Source organism: Eucyclogobius newberryi, unplaced genomic scaffold (genome assembly GCF_026437365.1).
Source record: "Eucyclogobius newberryi isolate DKJ021-1_F unplaced genomic scaffold, fEucNew1.0.hap1 SCAF_1, whole genome shotgun sequence".
NCBI lineage: Eukaryota > Metazoa > Chordata > Actinopteri > Gobiiformes > Gobiidae > Eucyclogobius > Eucyclogobius newberryi.
Window position 1 is genome coordinate 22,592,206 of NW_027315723.1, and position 18,693 is coordinate 22,610,898.

Sequence of the window (18,693 nt, forward strand, 5' to 3'; positions counted from 1 at the left end):
AGAAATGACAAAGTAAAAAGTCGAACGAAAAGACTAAAAAACGACTAGTGACAACGAGGAATGACAATGTCCTAAAATGTACAAAGAAAAAAGTCGAACGAAAAATGACAACTGACAAATGACTAAAAAACGACAAGTGACAACGAGGAATGACAATGTCCTAAAATGTACAAAGAAAAAAGTCGAACGAAAAATGACAACTGACAAATGACTAAAAAACGACAAGTGACAACGAGGAATGACAATGTCCTAAAATGTACAAAGAAAAAAGTCGAACGAAAAATGACAACTGACAAATGACTAAAAAACGACAAAAAAACGACAAGTGACAACGAGGAATGACAATGTCCTAAAATGTACACCGTACTCTGGGCTTTTGTCTGCTGTGAGGTAATGTGACAACGCTTTCAAAAGGGATATTCAGAAATCTAGTCAGTGCAGGCAACCATTGTGTCTTTCCTCCTGTGATAGTGAGGGCTTCTCCAAAACCATAATGACTGTACTGAAAAAAAATATTTATGTTCTATGTCTCTAAAGACAGTAACAGAGCTAACCAAACTTTAAGTAGTCATAGAGTCATATGTTCATGTTGTATTTGCTTGTGCTTTTGGGTGAAATTGGAACACTTACACTTACCTACAGCCTCAACCTTTACGACACTCTGCTTGTTTAGTTAGAATTCTTCTCTTGACCCTCTTCCGTCAGGTTTATCCAGCCCAGCATAAATGGCTGCTTAGAGTAAGTCAATAGCATAGCTGTGTAAAATTGATCATTGTGTTCCCTGCACCACTGGAGAGCAGGTGAAATAGTGAAGATGCCCTGCACCTCAGACGGCTCAATAATGGGTTGAACCCGAGGAGAGGGTACGCATAGTGCTGACAACAGAACTCTACACAAATCATGTCAGTGCACAGCGGCGGACGGCATGAAAAGTGCCTCTATGGGGACATGATTATACGCATTATATTATAGGATTTTTAAGGTACTAGAGCCATAGTAGCATAGTCTTCAAAGAGACATAGATCCTTAAACTTTCACAAAACTTATTCTGTTCATTTCAACACTCATATTTTATTGTAGCCACTACAATGCATCTCTTGCTGATTAAAAATGGTAGTAGCAGCTATTGTTTTTCGCCTAAATTAAGCTAAAATATGACACATAAATGCAATTGTGTCTTGGTGAAAGCCAGAACAAAGCATCACGTTGTAACATCAGCGTGTGTATCCAGTATTTGCCCGTGAGCTCTTGGTTCCTCCTCGGCTTCGCGTCTGGCGCTCATCTGGCCTGTGTGTAGAAGGAAACATTCTAATGGGACTGATTAGATCTGAATTGCCTGGCGCTCATCTGATAACACGCTGCTATGATTATCACACACATCTGCAGTCAGCAAAGGGGTCACCTTCACTGTCAGCAATCACTGGCCGTCCACCAGACATCAGCAATCAGACAAGATGAACGCAGCCATGTACCGTATACAGCCTGTATGCGGGAGAGGCCGGGGAAAGTAATCTAAAGTAATGTTACAGATGAGTTCACAGCTGAGGTTTTGGAACCGCGGGCAGGACTGGCTGTTGGCGGAATGTTAGAGATGGAGACATGACAGTTTGTTCTGTTTGTTCTGTTGACTGCACTGGAGGGATGGAGTGAAAATGATGCAAAAGTCTAGTCTGGGAAGCACACAAAAGTTATCACTGGAAATGGTTCATCGCATGGGCCTTTTATTGTCACCTTGACGAAAAGTGTATTTATAGAGCACAATTGGTACACAAAAGATCCCTTCATTAAACTCATGAAACAGATAAAGACATAAAAGAGCAAATAAAATCCTTTTAGTCATATGCACAGCCAAACTAAATTCTTTTTGCCAAGGCCTATTCACATGTTTCAGATTTTAGTTTAGTCCTGACTCTGACACCAGCAGGAGGCCGGTCCCTGAGGTCCTCAGAGTCCAAGATGTACTTCTCACTTTGGACCCCTAAAATAGGCCGGTACGGTTCACTTATGACAGTGGAGACACTCTCAGACCGCCCCGATCCTCCAAAGTGAACCAATGGAAGAAACATTGAATAGTACCCTAATTGTATTATTATCCCTGATGCTGTCACAATCTGCTTCGTCAATCTTAAAGACGTGTATAGACAATATTGTATATACTAATCCATTTGACTTAGATTAAGTGAGAAGCTTCTGTTTTCAGAGGAGCAGGATGTGTTGCACAACAGCCTTTTACTACAGAATGTGGTGTTAATTTTGAGCGGGAGATGTTCATGTGCCGCTGGTTAAATGGTTGTGTCACCTTCCTCTCAGCTCTGCACACTTGTATGGATGCCTGGGGATGGTTTTGAAACAGGATGTGTTTCTGTTTGTACTGCAGTGAACAGAGTGACAGACTGTGAATGTGAGTTCATAAAGTGTCCTCTGATGGAGGAATCCAAAGGGTGACAGATGAATATGTCAGCTGTCACCTGATGACCTTTATTCATCTCTAATTAAAAGAATTAAAGACTTCTTTAACTGGGCCACGGGCCTTTCAAATTACTTTTCAATTGACTGAGTGTCCGTATCTGGTTCTAGCCATTTGTTTAACAAATTAAAACTCTTTAATCCCTCAAGCCATTGGCCACAGGCAGACTTGATTTAGAATTATGTATATTCATTTGAGAGTTTTTGAGCTGCTCAGCAAACTCATTCTCTGTGCAGTCACCTGAAACGAGGGACGTTAACAAAGTTGTCAACTTGCATGTCTTTCTCTCTCCTTTTCAGCCCGAGGTGAACCTCTTCCAATAAAATCACAGCAGCAGAAGTACACTGCTGCCTTTGAAGAAGTCCAACGCTCACAGAATGCAAATGCTCTGTGGCAGATCCCTCAAGTGCAGGCCCCATGGAGCTGTGGCCCCATCAGTGCCAAGTGACATGGACAGTCATATCATATCATCTCAATACACTACTCCTGCTCACTGAAATTATATTAATGCAGCGGACAAATGCTCAATGGGAAAATAATGTATACCTTAACCATAACATTAAAATCATATTGTGAAAGTGCATCATTTCTGTCCATTGCTGTTCATGGGATTCATTCTTCTCACATCTCCACTTCAGTCTCAACCCACTTGAGATCCCTGGAATAGGTATGTCCCCGGGGAAATAACATTCAATACATTATCTTGTTTTACAATCCAACTATGGCTTGACAAATGGCTCTAACTTATGTATACATAGCCCGAAGATCTTTCACTTGTATTCTGCACATTATCACTCCCGTGTTTAGCTCCATAAGCACCGTATTACCTTTCCTCTGGGGACTAGGTTTTCTATTGTGTTTGTAGTCCTACCGACCTCAGAAGCCTGGCTGCGATCCGGACAATTAGAGCTGTTTTCATAATGATTCCTCAGTGCTCCGGGGGGAGAGCTTAGTGTAGTGGTCCCTTGGCTGGAGCAATCATTTGTCTATAAAGCCAGGTACAGGTTATTTATAGTAGTCTGAATGGCTACAGAGTCCAAGTCAGTTCAGAGGGAATGTTCCGACACTTAAAAGTCCATTCTATCCTCTGCTGTCCTCACTGAGCCAATGCGTTAAAGGACTAGGCTTAATAGGGCCTTGGGGGATTATATTCTCTCATAAAATGGCACTCAATTTCAAGATTAGCTAATTTAGCCTGGCCATAGACAAAGGTTTGGTTAAAAAAGATCTGGTGCCAGTTGAGTGAGTTTGATTTCTGTGGGTGGAGCTATCACAAGAGGAAGTAAAGTCAAACATGTTCTAAACCTGATCATAACATATCGGGAAGAGGGCCAAACTATATATGATGTTTTCTATGAAATGCATGAATTTTTTTCCTATTTAGAGCTGACTATGTTGACAAAGGTTTCAACGCAAATTATTATTTAGAATGAAAGTAATTTCAAAAGATATGGCTAATGTTTGCAGTGTATCAGATATAAGACAGCTCTTACGTGTGATGGTCTGGAGTATTACAGTAAAGCTTTAAACTGGTCCTGTACAGTGCAGTGGGTGTGAGCGTCCCTCACACAGCCTGGTCTCTGAGCCCCGGAGGTCATTATGTCAGTGTCTGCCTCAGCAGCTGCTCAGAGTGAGGCTGGGGAGAGAACACAGGTCACACACACCACGTTGCTACAAAGCAGCATGAAGAGGAAGGCATTTCACAGGTAGAAGAGGTCCGGATGTCTACAGCACTATGATAAAAATGTAATATAATATATAATATTGTTATTACAAAACAGCACAGCAACAGACACAACTCCCATTGTCCCTCAACATCACAATTTGGCACCAAAAAAGTATTCTTTGTGGTAATGGATTGTCAGCAAAAGGGTAAACAATAAACACTGCTAGAAATCCCAGCGCATACTTAAAGCACATGGCAGGTTATGGGTAACCAGGGTAGCAAATCTGACAGGTAGAAGTAATTCCACAACTGTTACCTTGCAAATATATAATATATCTTGATGCGAGTGCAGTGTATCGATAAACAAGGACTAATGCTAACATGCTCCAGCTTTGTTTTGCTAAGTCTGTTGGCTCAACAAAGTTATCATCAATGGAATTGTTTTTATCACAAGATCAAGTCAGCGCTTGGTGAGGAATTTTTATTTTAAAAAAATAAATTTAGATCTGCTTTTGTTGTCACCTGAGTGTGCATTATCTTCTCTCCAATCATATCACGTTTAAGTGTTCCGGGGGCTGAAAGTGAGCTGGGAAAAAACAGGCTGGTTCACAGTGGAGACACTCTCAGACACCTGAGGGTGGTACCACAGGTCTGGAAGACCTCCTGTCTGGTACCTGTGCCTAAGACACCACGCCCCAAAGACTTCAACAGCTTCAGGCCGGTGGCTCTCACGTCCCACCTGATGAAGACACTGGAGTGGCTGGTCCTGGACCACCTCCGCTCCACCGTGAGCTCAGCCATGGACCCGCTGCAGTTTGCATATCGGTCTGGCATCGGAGTGGAGGACGCCGTCATCTCCCTGCTGCACTGCTCTCTCTCTCACATGGAAAAGCCTGGCAGCTCTGTGAGGATTCTGTTCTTCAATCTTTCCAGAGCCTTCAACACCATCCAGCCGCTGCTCCTGAGGGACAAGCTGGAGACGGCTGGTGTGGAGTATGACCTGGCAGAGTGGATCCTGGACTACCTCACAGACCGACCCCAGTTTGTGAGAGCACGGGACTGTGTGTCTGACATTCGGACCTGCAGTGTGGGGGCGCCCCAGGGCACTGTCCTCGCGCCCTTTCTCTTCACCCTCTACACTGCAGACTTCAGACATGACACGGACAGCTGTGTCCTGCAGAAGTTTTCTGATGACTCTGCCATCATCGGACTCATCACGGACGACGATGATGCGGAGTACAGAGGACTGGCGCAGGACTTTGTGGACTGGTGTCAGCGGAACCACCTCCTCATCAACGCGGGGAAGACCAAGGAGATGGTGGTGGATTTCCGCAGACGCCACCCCACTGCCCCCTCACTAGTGAACATCCAGGGATGGGACATTGAGAGAGTGACTCATACAAGTACCTGGGTGTTCATCTGAACCACAAACTGCACTGGACTCATAACACAGACGCACTGTACAGGAAGAGCCAGAGTCGGCTCTACCTCCTGAGGAGATTCAAGTCTTTTGGAGTGACAGGGCCACTCCTGAAGACCTTCTACGACTCTGTGGTGGCATCAGCTCCTGTACGGTGTGGCCTGCTGGAGCAGCAGCATCACAGAGAGGGAGAGGAAGAGGCTGGACAGAGTCATCAAGAAGTCCAGCTCCGTCCTGGGCTGTGCTCTGGACTCGGTGCAGGAGGTGGGGGACAGGAGGGTCCTGGCTAGATTCACATCTATGCTGGACCATGAGTGTCACCCCCTGCAGGACACTCTCTCCGCTCTGAAGAGCAGCTTCAGTGAGAGACTGATCCACCCTCGATGTGTGAAGGAAAGGTTCCGTAGGTCTTTCCTTCCTGCTGCTGTCAGACTTTATAACAAAAACTGTTAGTACTGAACACTCGCAATACTGACCTAACCTAATACTGATGTGCAATTCTGTCATATGTGCAATTGCTGTTGGAATTCATGTGCAATTCATGTGCAATTACTGTGAAATTCATGTGCAATCTATGTGCTGTCGTGACACATATTCATGTGCAATTACTGTCGGGATCACATGCAATGGTATTTATGTATTTATGTATTTATTTATTTGTCTATGGGAGTTTTTATTTATTTATAGGAGATCTTCTACTGAAAGTGTTTTTCAGACTTCCTACAAGTGATCTGTTCTTTTCTTCTGTATCTACCTCTGTATCTACCTGCGTTGCACCAATGAAATTTCCCCATGTGGGACAATAAAGGAATATCTTATCTTAGACATCCCAATTTGCTCCAAAGTGAACCAATGGAAATGTGATGATTCGTTAAAAAACTCTTCCTCACCCTCCGTCTCTATTTCTCCCCCTTCAAGCTGGGGGCCTCTACCAGACCCTGGGAGCTGGAGGGTTCTGCGCAGTATCTTTGCTGTAGCACTGCACTTTTCTGGACCGAGATGTTTTTCCCCAAGTGCTCCGATCACTACAGGCACCACCGATACCTTCACCAGGCCTTCTCCAGCTCCTCTCTGGGTGTATGGTTTTGCTCATGGACATAACAACAGTGCAGGTATAGGCCACTGTCAAAACCAATTGAACATAATTTCTGATTTACTAATCCATTTGACGTTATAAAAAACAACAACACGTAAATTAAGTAAGAATGTTCACTTTTTCAGAGGAGAAAGATGCGTTGCACTACAGCCTTTTATTACAGAATGTGGTGTTCATTTGAGTGGGAGATGTTTGTGTGCTGCTGGTTTAATGGTTATGTCACCTTCCAATCAGCTCTGCACACTTGTATGGATGCTTGAGAGTGATTTTTAAAATATATTCATGTCTGTAATATAATTTACAAGATTTATAATGCATATCTGAGGCAAGGTCTAAAGTTTAAATTATTAATTAAAAGGAACAAATCAAAGGTTAGAAGTGTTATGCAAATGTCAAATTACATTGGTTCACCGATAAAATTACAATCTCCCTTTTTATGAAATTATCTCATAATGGTAAAGTACAATCTTGCAATAAAAGATATGATGAGGACAAAAGGTCCTGTAATAGCTTATTGCAGCTGCTCAGTTGGAAGAAAATGAAAAAGGAAAGAAACCATTTTGATCCCAATTATAAAAGTACACCACATTTCCATGTACTTATTTCCATTGTTGTAAAAATAGAGCAAAACTGAAACAAATTACTTGATAGTGGATTGCATCAATGCATCTTGTTTTGATTAATCAAGATTATGTTTTTACCTAAATTGAAGTTGAAAGTTACTTTTTCAGCTATTTACCTGGAGTTGTATCTTGCTTCAGAGTAAAACGAGTCAGTTCGGATTCAGTTGTAGTCATTTAGTTACTGTTCTAGAAAAAACATTTCATCCAAGAGTCATTCTCAATCTATGGATTTGGTCTGCAAACACAAGTATGTCTGAGTATGCCCTACCTCAGTGCCCCTGGTGGTATGTGAGCATACTGCAGGGGGTACGCAAACTATCCAAGGTTATTATTAATACATAAATCCAAGTAAATTATGTAATAATCCCGTCATAAATTATATTTCCCCATGGAGACAATAGTACACTTCTATCTTTCAAAGTCCATCGTAACATTCGGTGAGACTGTCTTCAGTTACAACGCTTCCATGTGATGACTCACAATAATCAACAGTTCAACGTGAGATTTAAACCTCAGTTCTCAGTCAGGGTGCACTTTGCCATACACGAAAACCAAGACCATGAAGCAAAGCATTCTGGGATGCTTGTTTGTATTGTATTTTATACATATACATGTACATTAACACACTGGCGGAAAAGCCAGGGGGGTCCCCATAATTAAAATATACTATTTAAAAAAGAATGCGGCGCTTCTGCTTCTGCTTCTGTCAGTTTTAGTCCTGGTTATTTGTGACAGCTCCGCCGTGATCTGAGAGCCCGGTGAGGTGACTCGGATCGATGTTCCCATGAGGCCGTCGTGTGTAAAGAACCCACGTTGACAAAGCTCTGTAACTTCAAGTTCGTTTATTACAGAAATGGCAGTGTCAAATACAGGACAGAAGAACAGCCCCGGGTCTCCAGATGATCAGAAGAACCCCGTTTCTTTCTCGTGGTCGCTCTTTATACTCTCCTCGCACAAAGACCTCTATATCATATCTTGACAGCTATGATATCACACATGTAAAGGCCGGTTAGTCAATAAGAGATCAGATGTAAAGAATATCCATATTTGGGTAGGATGAGGACCGAAAAGCCCTCCTCTCCCGATCTGGAGATGTCTCCCATCTCGGTCGTTAATCAGATGTGGGCCCCTTACATTCCGTGCAGAAACAAACACATTTCTAAAAGCCAGCCTCAGAAGGAGGCCTCAAAACTACTTCATTAACAAGGCAAAGAACAGAGTGTACTAGGCCAGATACTTCACCGGTTCATCAGAAAAACTGCTCTGTCAAAGCAGGACCGTGTGATGCTGGAAATAACAGCTTCATTGATGATTTGGTGTAAATGTAACATGCGTAAGGACCGTGTGCTCCGCGTGTTTGGAAGTCCGCTCGACAACGAGGAACGCGCCGTGGCACTTGGGGAAAGCGTGTTTCTGGGCTTCCTCGCTGCTTGAAAGATCTGCGCGAGTCCACGGTACGTGCGTGATGTGGAAAGCCATGTGCGGGTTTCCCACGTGTCGGGTTATTAAAGATGGACCGCGGTCTCGTCCCGGGACATGTGAAGTTTTGTTTTAGGCGCGTCTAAATTCACGTCTAAATTCACAAGCTCAATTCTCCATGAATAATGTGTCTGATCGTAAATAGTCCTGTTTAGTCCGGGTTTAGTCCTAGTTTAGTCCTGCTTTAGACCTGTTTTAGACCAATTTTAAACCTGTTTTAGTCCTGTTTTAAACCTGTTTTAGTCCTGGTTTAGACCTGCTTTAGCCCTGCTTTAGACCTGACTATCAAAGCTTATGAAAGACAAGCTCAAGTGTCTCATTAAAGCTCAGATGATGAAAAGAACTAGGCCTATAGTGAGTCTGAGTTTTAGTGTTTTGTTCCTGGTTTAAAGTTGAAATGCCTGTTTAAAGGGACTTACTCACAGGGGCTCCAGTTGTTTTAGTTAAGAGGCCATATATTGCAAAAACAGGTTGATTATTTTGAATTCATATTTATTTATTTATTTGTTTGTATTACATATGTATTTTCAAGGCCACATATTATTCATTTTATGATTAATTTGAGTGAAAATTAAGACAATGCCTGAGAATTTAATGTTCAAATAAAATGATTTTCATTGAATAATCAATTCGATTATGTTCTATTTTTCAACTAATAATGAGTGAGGGGGTACAAAAAGGCTCAGGGGGTACACGAGACAAAAAAGGTTGGGAAGCATTGCCCTACCTAACAATTTCACCTGGAACTAATCCTCTTTGTTAACCATAACCCTGATGCCACCCCATGGCTTCAAAATACTGCTCTATATTACTGGTAGATTGTACCTTAAACCTACATCCCTGGCCTCCTTAACTCGTCTTTCAAACCAGCTCTTCTCCTACTGTCTTCAAAAGAGTGGTTTGTGGCTTTAAGATCAAGATCACGATTACTTTATTTGTGCCAAAGGAAAGTCATGAACCAAAGCTCATGACCATAGGTGAGGATAGGAATGTAGATTGACAGATAAATCGAGAGCTTTGTCTTTCAACTCAGCTCCTTCTTTACCACAACAGTCCAAAGCAGCGACCGGATCACTGCAGACGCTGTTCCGACCCACCTGTCAATCTCACGTTCCCACATTCTTAGAACAAGATCCCAAGATACCTGAGCTCCTCCACTTGGGGCATGTACTCCCCATCCACCTGGAGGGGACACGCCACCTTTCTCCGGTTGGGAACCATGGCCTCGGATTTGGAGGTGCTGATCCTTATCCCAGCTTCTTCACACTGGCAGTCCCAGTGCATGTTGCAGGTCCGGGATCGATGGAGCCATCATGACAACACCATCTGCAAACAGCAGAGATGAGATGCTGTGGTCCACAAACCGGACTCCCTCGCTGACTGCGCCTAGAAATTCTGTCCATAAAAACTATGAACAGAACCGGTGACAAAGGGCAGCCCTGGCGGAGTCCAACATGCACTGGGAACAGGTCTGACTTACTGCCGGCAATGCGAACACAGCTCCTGCTTCGGTCATACAGGGACCGAACAGCCCTGAGCAAAGGGCCCCGGACCCTGTACTCCTGGAGCACCCTCCAAAGGACACCCCGAGGGACACAGTCGAAAGCCTTCTCCAGATCCACAAAGCACATGTGGACTGGTTGGGCAAACTCCCATGAACCCTCGAGCACCCGATGGAGGGTATAGAGCTGGTCCAGTGTTCCACGACCGGGACGAAAACCACTCTGCTCCTCCTGAATCCGAGGTTCGACTATCGGTCGGATTCTCCTCTCCAGTACCCTGAATGGCCAGGTTCAAGGAGGGAGGAGATTGTTGCATAACAGGTATAAATTCAGACCTCTCCTGTGCTGATTTTAAATCTGTAAACCATCAGAGGACTCATCCTATGGTCAGATTATGGTCATAACAAACACATAGATCTATTAGGTTGGCATTCATGTTTACTAAGGGTTTCTCTTATTTATTTTTTCATTGTTTCATTACCACTGCTGGGGGGTTCTTAGAAATGCCTTAGAAATGGAGGGAATGTGTAAACTACTAATCCAAAGATGATCAACAACATATTTAAAATCCAATTAAAGCCACAGGATTGCATAATATTTCCACTAAACACTTTTTTTAAATTTGCTGCCATATACTTAATATCTGAATGGGACAGAGCAGTACCAGGTTTATGTCAAAGTTCTTCATTTTATAGATTTCAGGTCTGTTTGCCAGCTATACATTTTTTGGTTGAAAAATGATGAAGTTTTATGATCCCTGTCTCCCATCCTCACTCTCACCCCTCTTCCAGCCCATTTTCAAGCATTTATAAATGATTTTGCAAATATTTTCCAGTAGGCGTAGTTGTTTTTTGGAGGTAGAATTGATTGCTGATTAGTGCCCTGCTTTGCACTGGAGTTTGCCTTGCGACACCGCATTCCTCTGTTTACACAAGCGTGGAGGCGGAAGGAAGCACAGAACAGATGGAGCTTTATGCTGGATGATTTCTCAACAGACGTTATTTGAATGCTTATTCAATGTTAAATGTGATAAGAGCTGAAGGGGAGGGCGGGAGTTTGTTACTGCGATGTGTGCTGTGAATATTAACCGGCAGCGGAGCTCAGAGGAGAACCACAACCCACCCTCACCTGGCCCCCCCATGCATACACTCAGATGGGACATGCATGATGCTAATGAAATGCAGAGCTGCACTGATCCCGTTAGAGGCTGTTTTGCTCCATAAACGTGGTGCAGGACCCACTCTGGCTGAGTAGGCAGCTCCGATTAGCTTTATTAAATCCTCCATTTCCCATGAGAAGGCCATGATTACATTGTATACACACATAGGCTCAGAGCAGTGGGCACAATGAGGAGCTGCAGTAAAAGCACGGCCTGGACAAGCACATTAGACCTGTGGGGAGTGTGTGGGTTAAGTACAAAGGGATTCAAAACAGGGGCCAAGAGGTTTTCTCAATGGTCTTAAGTTTTACTGGAAATTGTAATTTACACCAGTGGTTGTCAGTGGAGATATATTCAAATAACTAAGCTTTCCGAGGCTTGTTTGTTACCCTATAAAATTAATCTATTTAAAGATTCTCTCTGTTAAATGTTTTCTTAACCAGCTACTTTATTATTGTCTGCGTAGTGAGCTATTGTCTTGTGTTTGTTGGTGGCAAATGGTTGTAAAAAAGGTTGGGAACCACTGATTTGCACAACGTCACCATGGAGATTCTTACCGTCTACTATTATTTTCATGTTAGATTGGTTAGAAAAACAAGAGTATTCATTGTGCTCGTTGAGTGAGCTTTCAGAGGTAAGACCATGGTTGTTGGGTTAGCTCCGCCATATACCATATTTTCTGCACCAAAAAGCGCACTGGATTATAAAGCGCGCTGTCAATAAATGGTCTATTTTGGTAGCGCACCGGACTATGAAGCGCATTAAGCGGAACAAAGCAGACGGATATGTCAGTCAGTTGAGCTTTATTAAACGCGTTCAACTCATTCAGATCTACACGTTAATGAGCGTATTTAAAACAACTCCCTGCCTTGTCCAGTTATAACATACATACACTCACTTTTTCAGTTCCTTCCTCATCCACAAATCCCTCATATTCTTCATCTTCAGTGTCCGAGTTGGACAGTTGGGCTGGATGCCATACATCCTGCATCCCCGGATCCATCTATTATCTGAGTCACTGTCGCGGCAGCTCAGTGATGAGTCCGGCCTTCGTGAAAGCTCGGACCACAGTTGACTGATACTTGAGCCCAGAGTCGTAAATGTGTCTCTTGTGATTTCTTGTGTTTTTTGAGGAAATTAAAGGCTTTTAAGTGCGCGTTATAGTTGGGAAAGTGCGGTAAGTGCTGAGCTGATGGAACTACTGTGCATATCAACGCATTTTTATTTCCAGGTTCGAGGTACTGAAGCATCTCTGTGAAGACCATGAGCAAGTAGAAGCCCACATACGCATATCGTACCACATTTTGTTGCATATGGGTGCAAAAGGAACCAGTTATAGCTTTTAGGCATGACGAGAAGCAAAACTGAAAATGATAGCCATTCCTCAAACTCACTTTTCATGGAGATTTGTCTTACAGCAATATCAGGATCTTCTACCTGCACAATCCGCTGTCAGATTGTCCTCATGTTCATTTTCTCCAACAAAAGGCCATTGGAAACCATTTTGTCACGCTAACACACGTCGCTAATATAGTCTTACAGCCTATGCAATGTTTCATCCTCCAAATCAAAGTGACAAAAAGGAAATTCATGGTGGGATTGTGTACAGCAGCGCATCCGCTCACAGATGTTGGAGCACCAGAAAGCATTCGGATCGCAACAGGGGCCCCTAGCATGACCATATTTGTCACTCAAACTCTCGTCTTCGGCGGATTCCATGTTGTGTAGACACTCTCAAGCGTCGGCGAAAGTGACATATTGGTAGTATTTTTGTTTTCAGACACGCGGCAGGACCAGAGAAATGACTTCCCCCTGATAGCTCACTGCTGTTCATGTGTCGCTTTGAAGAGGGCGGCCAAATGGATAATAAATGGATGCAATCAAAATGAAATGCATGGCTGTACACGAAATTTCTTCAAAAAGAGTCAAGTGATGTCTCAGAAGTCTCCGAAGGCATGAGATTAAACGTAGCATCAAGTGTGGTGAAAAGGTAGAGACTGCAAGACTGCAGAGAAGCACAGCCCCGGGGAATATACTGCATTATGAGTAATAATTACACGTTCTCTGCTCTCACGGTTTCTTTCAAAAAGGACTAATTGATTTGAGGCTGAGGAGAAGTGAGAGAAATACTTTAATCATGACTTTTTCATGGAGATAGAAATATTTATTTATCACTATTGCCACGGTTAATCTTAGCAGAGTTGTAGGTGAATTTTAAAATAAAGATGAGACATTTCTTTGGTAAAGTACCTAGGTGTGTCTGCGTGCTGCGGTCATTCTCCTGAAGGTTGATAGTTTGATAACCCAGTTTGTGGTGTCCTTGGTCATGATACATTTTTCTTTTCTTAGTTTTTGTTCATGAATTGAAAGCAGGTTGACTGCAAACAGCCACAGAGGGTTGGTGCCTTCATCGGCTGAATGCTAATGTGAACTCTTCATGTAGAAAAAGTGCTCCCTCCGTTTAGTGTCGATTTTTCATCTCTTTTTGTTCACGGGGTAATTTCTGGCCTGAGGGCGTTCACATTAAACATGCATCTGTGGTACAGACTGGACAGAGCTACTGTCCTAAGCGCGTCTGAGAATGTCTATAACCCATTCACTTTGACACTATTCCATGGGGCATGAGAACTCCTAAGCTTTTGGTCATGCACATGTTGGTTCTCAATAAAAGGCTGCCTTCTCAGCCAGAAGCTAGTATATGACCAGAGTTGAAACTAATTTGACCACTGGACCTCAGCTGCTCCATGCGATGTAGATGAGCAGCAGCTCTACGCCAAGCTCCTCTCAGGTCACTGTGCTATTCTGTGCGATATCTTGTTTTTGTCCAGTGAACATTACTGCTCGGGTTGAACTGTATACAAAATAGAAAACAGATTTGTCTTCAGTATTTTGAGCAACGATATAGAGTCAAACCACTCACATTAAAGACACATTTGGAAACTCCAAACTGGTCCTTAATAAGTTGGTAACTCACTCAATTTTGGCTCAATCAAAGGAATAAAAAAATGATTGAGAGGCACCCTTAGAGGAAGCCTGCATGCCACTGTTTGAGAGGCAGTGTTAGAGCACTATGAAAGAAAAGCTTCATCCATCTGTATACTGTCCCATTGTGTAGAGTATGAGTGAACTGGAAGACAAATCACCTCGACTACTATCAGGCATTTCGCTGGTGTGGATGGAGCAGCTCTGACAGATGAGTACCAGGCCGCTCCTAAATCACATCACGACAATGGCACTCGTCTGAACCTAAATCTGATCCTGTCCACTCTGTACTTTACACGCTCTGGAATCAAGGCAAAGAAATGTTTTGGTCTACAGAATACATCACCATTATGCCTTGGCAATCATTTGTTTTCTAACTGGAAAGGTAGCAGTTCAGCATACTGTCCTAGTGTCCTTGAGCTAGACACTTTATCAAATCAAATAGGGCTGTACATTTTATTGCGTTATTGTTGCATTAACGCACAATTATTTCAAAACTAATAAAAGACATTTTGTTGTAAATTAATTGCATTTCAGTTGAATCTGAGGAGAATCTAAGGTTTATACAAATTGCCAAGAAGCAAGGTGTGTGTTACACTGTCTATGTTTCACCTTAAACCAATCTTCTTTGTTACCCTAACAGCCCTGTAATAGACAATATAAATCCTATTGCTTGCTGGCTGCAGCTCCCTCATCGCTGATGAGTACCTGATTAGCATCTGACTGGCCCGAGCTGATCCCTGACCGGGGATCAGCTGTTACACAACACCGCTAAATTGAACCTTAAACCTCCATTTCTGTTTGAAGATGGATTATCTTTTTTAACAGAAATGGCTTCAAAGAGGAACTGGCAAATCTTTATCATCAAGGAACCACAAAGCAAACAGAGACATAGCGAGTAGAGCCACATTTGACACAAGCAACACCAAATGACATTGTAAATGTATTGGTCACACGGCTTTTCTTAAAGTGACACTCTCTGAGCTTGATACATGTGTCGACGCTTCGACTCGTTTGGCCCCTCCCTAGAGCCAAGTGTGCAAATGTAGAGTGAGGCTCCAGCTCAGACTGAGCTCTGCTGGCTCTGAATGTGAAGGTTTTGGTGACTTAACCCTGCACTGCTCTGTGTGCAGCTTGTGGGTGTTCACCTTTTACACACGGAGGAGGCTCCGAGCAGTGTTGTCAAGTCCCAACCAAGTGTCCCCATCTTCTTGTTTCATGTGTCAAAATGTGTTGTCTGTCCACATAATGTCATTGAAAATATCCAAATAAATCACAAATTAACTATGGCCAATCATGCGATTAATTGCGATTTTAAAATTAATTGCATGACAGCCCTAGACTCAACATGAAGTGATTGATTGGTGGTGGTCAGAGAGGCAGTTAAAGCAGATTTGCAGCAATATTTCTGTCATTCATCCTAGGACAGCTGTGGTTTTAAAAGCAGCTCACGTGCATTTTCTGAAATGGAAGGTTTAAATATAAGTGTAGCATTTTGAGAAGCTATTCAAGCATCTTCAACATTGAAGCCATTAGTATAATTACATGAAGCAACCTTGTCCCATCCAATCTCTACAGCAGAACCACCGGCCTCCTCAGCCTCTACATTTCCATAATTTGACCACCCTATTGTTTTCCTGTCAGGTTCAAACCAAAGTTTATCCATTCAATAAACTGTAACTGCACCGCATTCAATTGATTGTCTGTTTATGTCCTTCAAGGTTGACTTGTCATCCTTTTGTCAAGTACCATAAAAACCAGAACTCAACTAAAATAAGCCACATCAGTCAAAGTAACGGTGCAATAAAACAGCCAAATGCAGCTCTTGACAGTGAAAAGAAAAGCACATGAAGCAGAGACATGGTTTTCACTGGACCAGAGTCATAAACAGTGTGCACAGCTCAGTGGCACTTTCATTGCGCACTGTTGCATGCATCAGATCCACCGAGGAGGAAGAGGGAGTCCAGGGGGACCTCTTTGGAGCACAGACTGCAGGTAGCACTAGCACACACACATGTTCACAATCGAAACAAGCAGAGCCCAGTCACTGTGTCCCAGGCGGAAACCCTCGCTCCCCATTGCTCTATTACTCCTGAAAGGGCTTCTCACTGGGGCAGGGAGGGGGGGCGACCATGTGGAGACTGTGAGAATGTCCGTGAAGGAAATACAAGAACAGATGTTAGCCTCAAATTAATGTTCAACTTACATATCTACAACCTATAACCTTTTATGAGATTTTGTTCATGTTACAGTGTTTTGCACCTGCTTACACCTGTCACTCATTTCTTAAAATACCTTCAAAAACTTGCTTTCATATTGTGATGACTGTTTTGGAAAAAGTAACAAGTGCTATCACACAACTATCACGTTAAATTCCTCATTACTCTAAAAAAGTAGTTTGAGTACTCTACCGCGTTAACACCTAAAGCATTACCTCTGTGTACAGTATAATAAAGCCATACAGGCCAAAACATCTCAGATCGCCCTCGAGGCCTCGGAGCTCCGGATGAATTCTGTTGGGAGTCTATTTTACACTGCAGCCTTTTTTCCTATTGTAGTTATTGTGTATAGTCCAGCTCTTTGCTACTAATATTATTCATTGTTGTGTGTTTTTATGCTTTTTATGCAACTATTTGTGTGCCTCAAGTTGGAAGATTTATACTAAAACATATATATTTACAGTGGGAACATTTACATGGTCAGAAAAAATCTGATAACTAGATTAAGACAGGTAAGGGATCTTCTCAAAATAGGTTGAAGCTTAAAAGACAAAAAAAAATTTCGTCTCTCTCTGGACCACCTCCCCCCCTCAAAAGCCTAAAAAAAAAGAATTTCTGGCATCACAAAAAAATTTACGCGTTGATAAAACGATATTAGTTTGATAGACCCTGCTCACCTCTAGTGAACATCCCTGAACATCCTTTGGTATGTTTATCAGTAGAAGTTATGAACTCTCCAAATAATGTCACCTGTCGCGCATGTTTGTTTACTCAATCCACATGGTCCACGGGCCCTAGGGGCCCTACGACACATCCCATTCAACCCAAACTGTGAGATGACCACATTGAGATAGTCTCAAGAGAATGAGAGAGTGAGAAACTAATGTTTCTTGTCAAAACCTGTAATTGTCAATGGCTTGCATTTAGACCTTAGACATGTCAGAATGACAGAAGCAGAACACGCGCTTTTGTCTCAGTGAGAATCTCACGTCTTCTGTGATTGGACGAAACCTCATGCAGGGTTTGTGTTGGTCCTTCTTCCGGTCAGTGCGTAGCACGTTACTAGAGCAAAATCCCTTGATCATTTGTTGCGCCGCGTCTTGCCGCAAAAAAACGTTTCCAACTTTTCTGCCGCGTTGGTGACGGCGACGCCCGGGCCACGGCACGCCGTTCTACCCCGCACGGGCCACGGTGCGCCGTTCTCCCCCGTATGCACCCGCCGCCTAATGTTGGCCTAATGCTCGTTGCTGATAGAGTTTTTTAGCATTTCAAAACAATTACTGCCACAACGATGTATTGAAGCTTCAAAGCAACAAAAAAACGAAATGTAGGTTCAACCCCCCAAGACGAAAAATATTACGTCTTTTCAGCTTCAACCCACTTTGAGATGATCCCTAAGTTGAGCCACCCTTGAAAACTCTAAAGCTTTCATGTGACATTATCAATTGAAAGATTACATATTTAAATCATGCCCATGACAGTTTGGAAATAAGGAAAACAGTTTTAGACACTCAAAGAAAAAATCTGTCAAAATAACATTTATTTACTTTCTTCCAGACCTTCCCTTTGATACTACACAGAAGCCTCTGTCAGATATCAAATGATTGTTAGAACATGTCCAGAAGCTCAAAGGCGCCTGAGCTGGGCCACTTAACTATTCCAAATTCAGACAACAGAGAGGTCAAATCAATAAGTGCTTTTTCACTTTGCCGTGCAGTTAATATGTCAGAATGCTGACAATGAGCTGCAGCATGAAAATATCAACAGGCAAGTAATCGAGAGAAGTGTCAGTGGAAGTGAGGAGAACATTTTGAGATTTCAGTTCTTTTCACTAGCTTTGACACTCTCTTTCAAAGTTTTTCAAAACTGACATTTGCAAAACAGTTCACACTGATCAGTTTTCCAAAACACATTTTTTGCTCAACATTTATCACCCTAACTCTGTTAATGTGTTTTTATGTGCGCTTTCATTTGACACTACAGCTGATGTCGCTGACCAAAGTGACACTGGCAAATGACTTTGGGGCTGTTTATATATTTTAAAAAGTAGATATAATTTAAATAAATGTATGCATTTTTA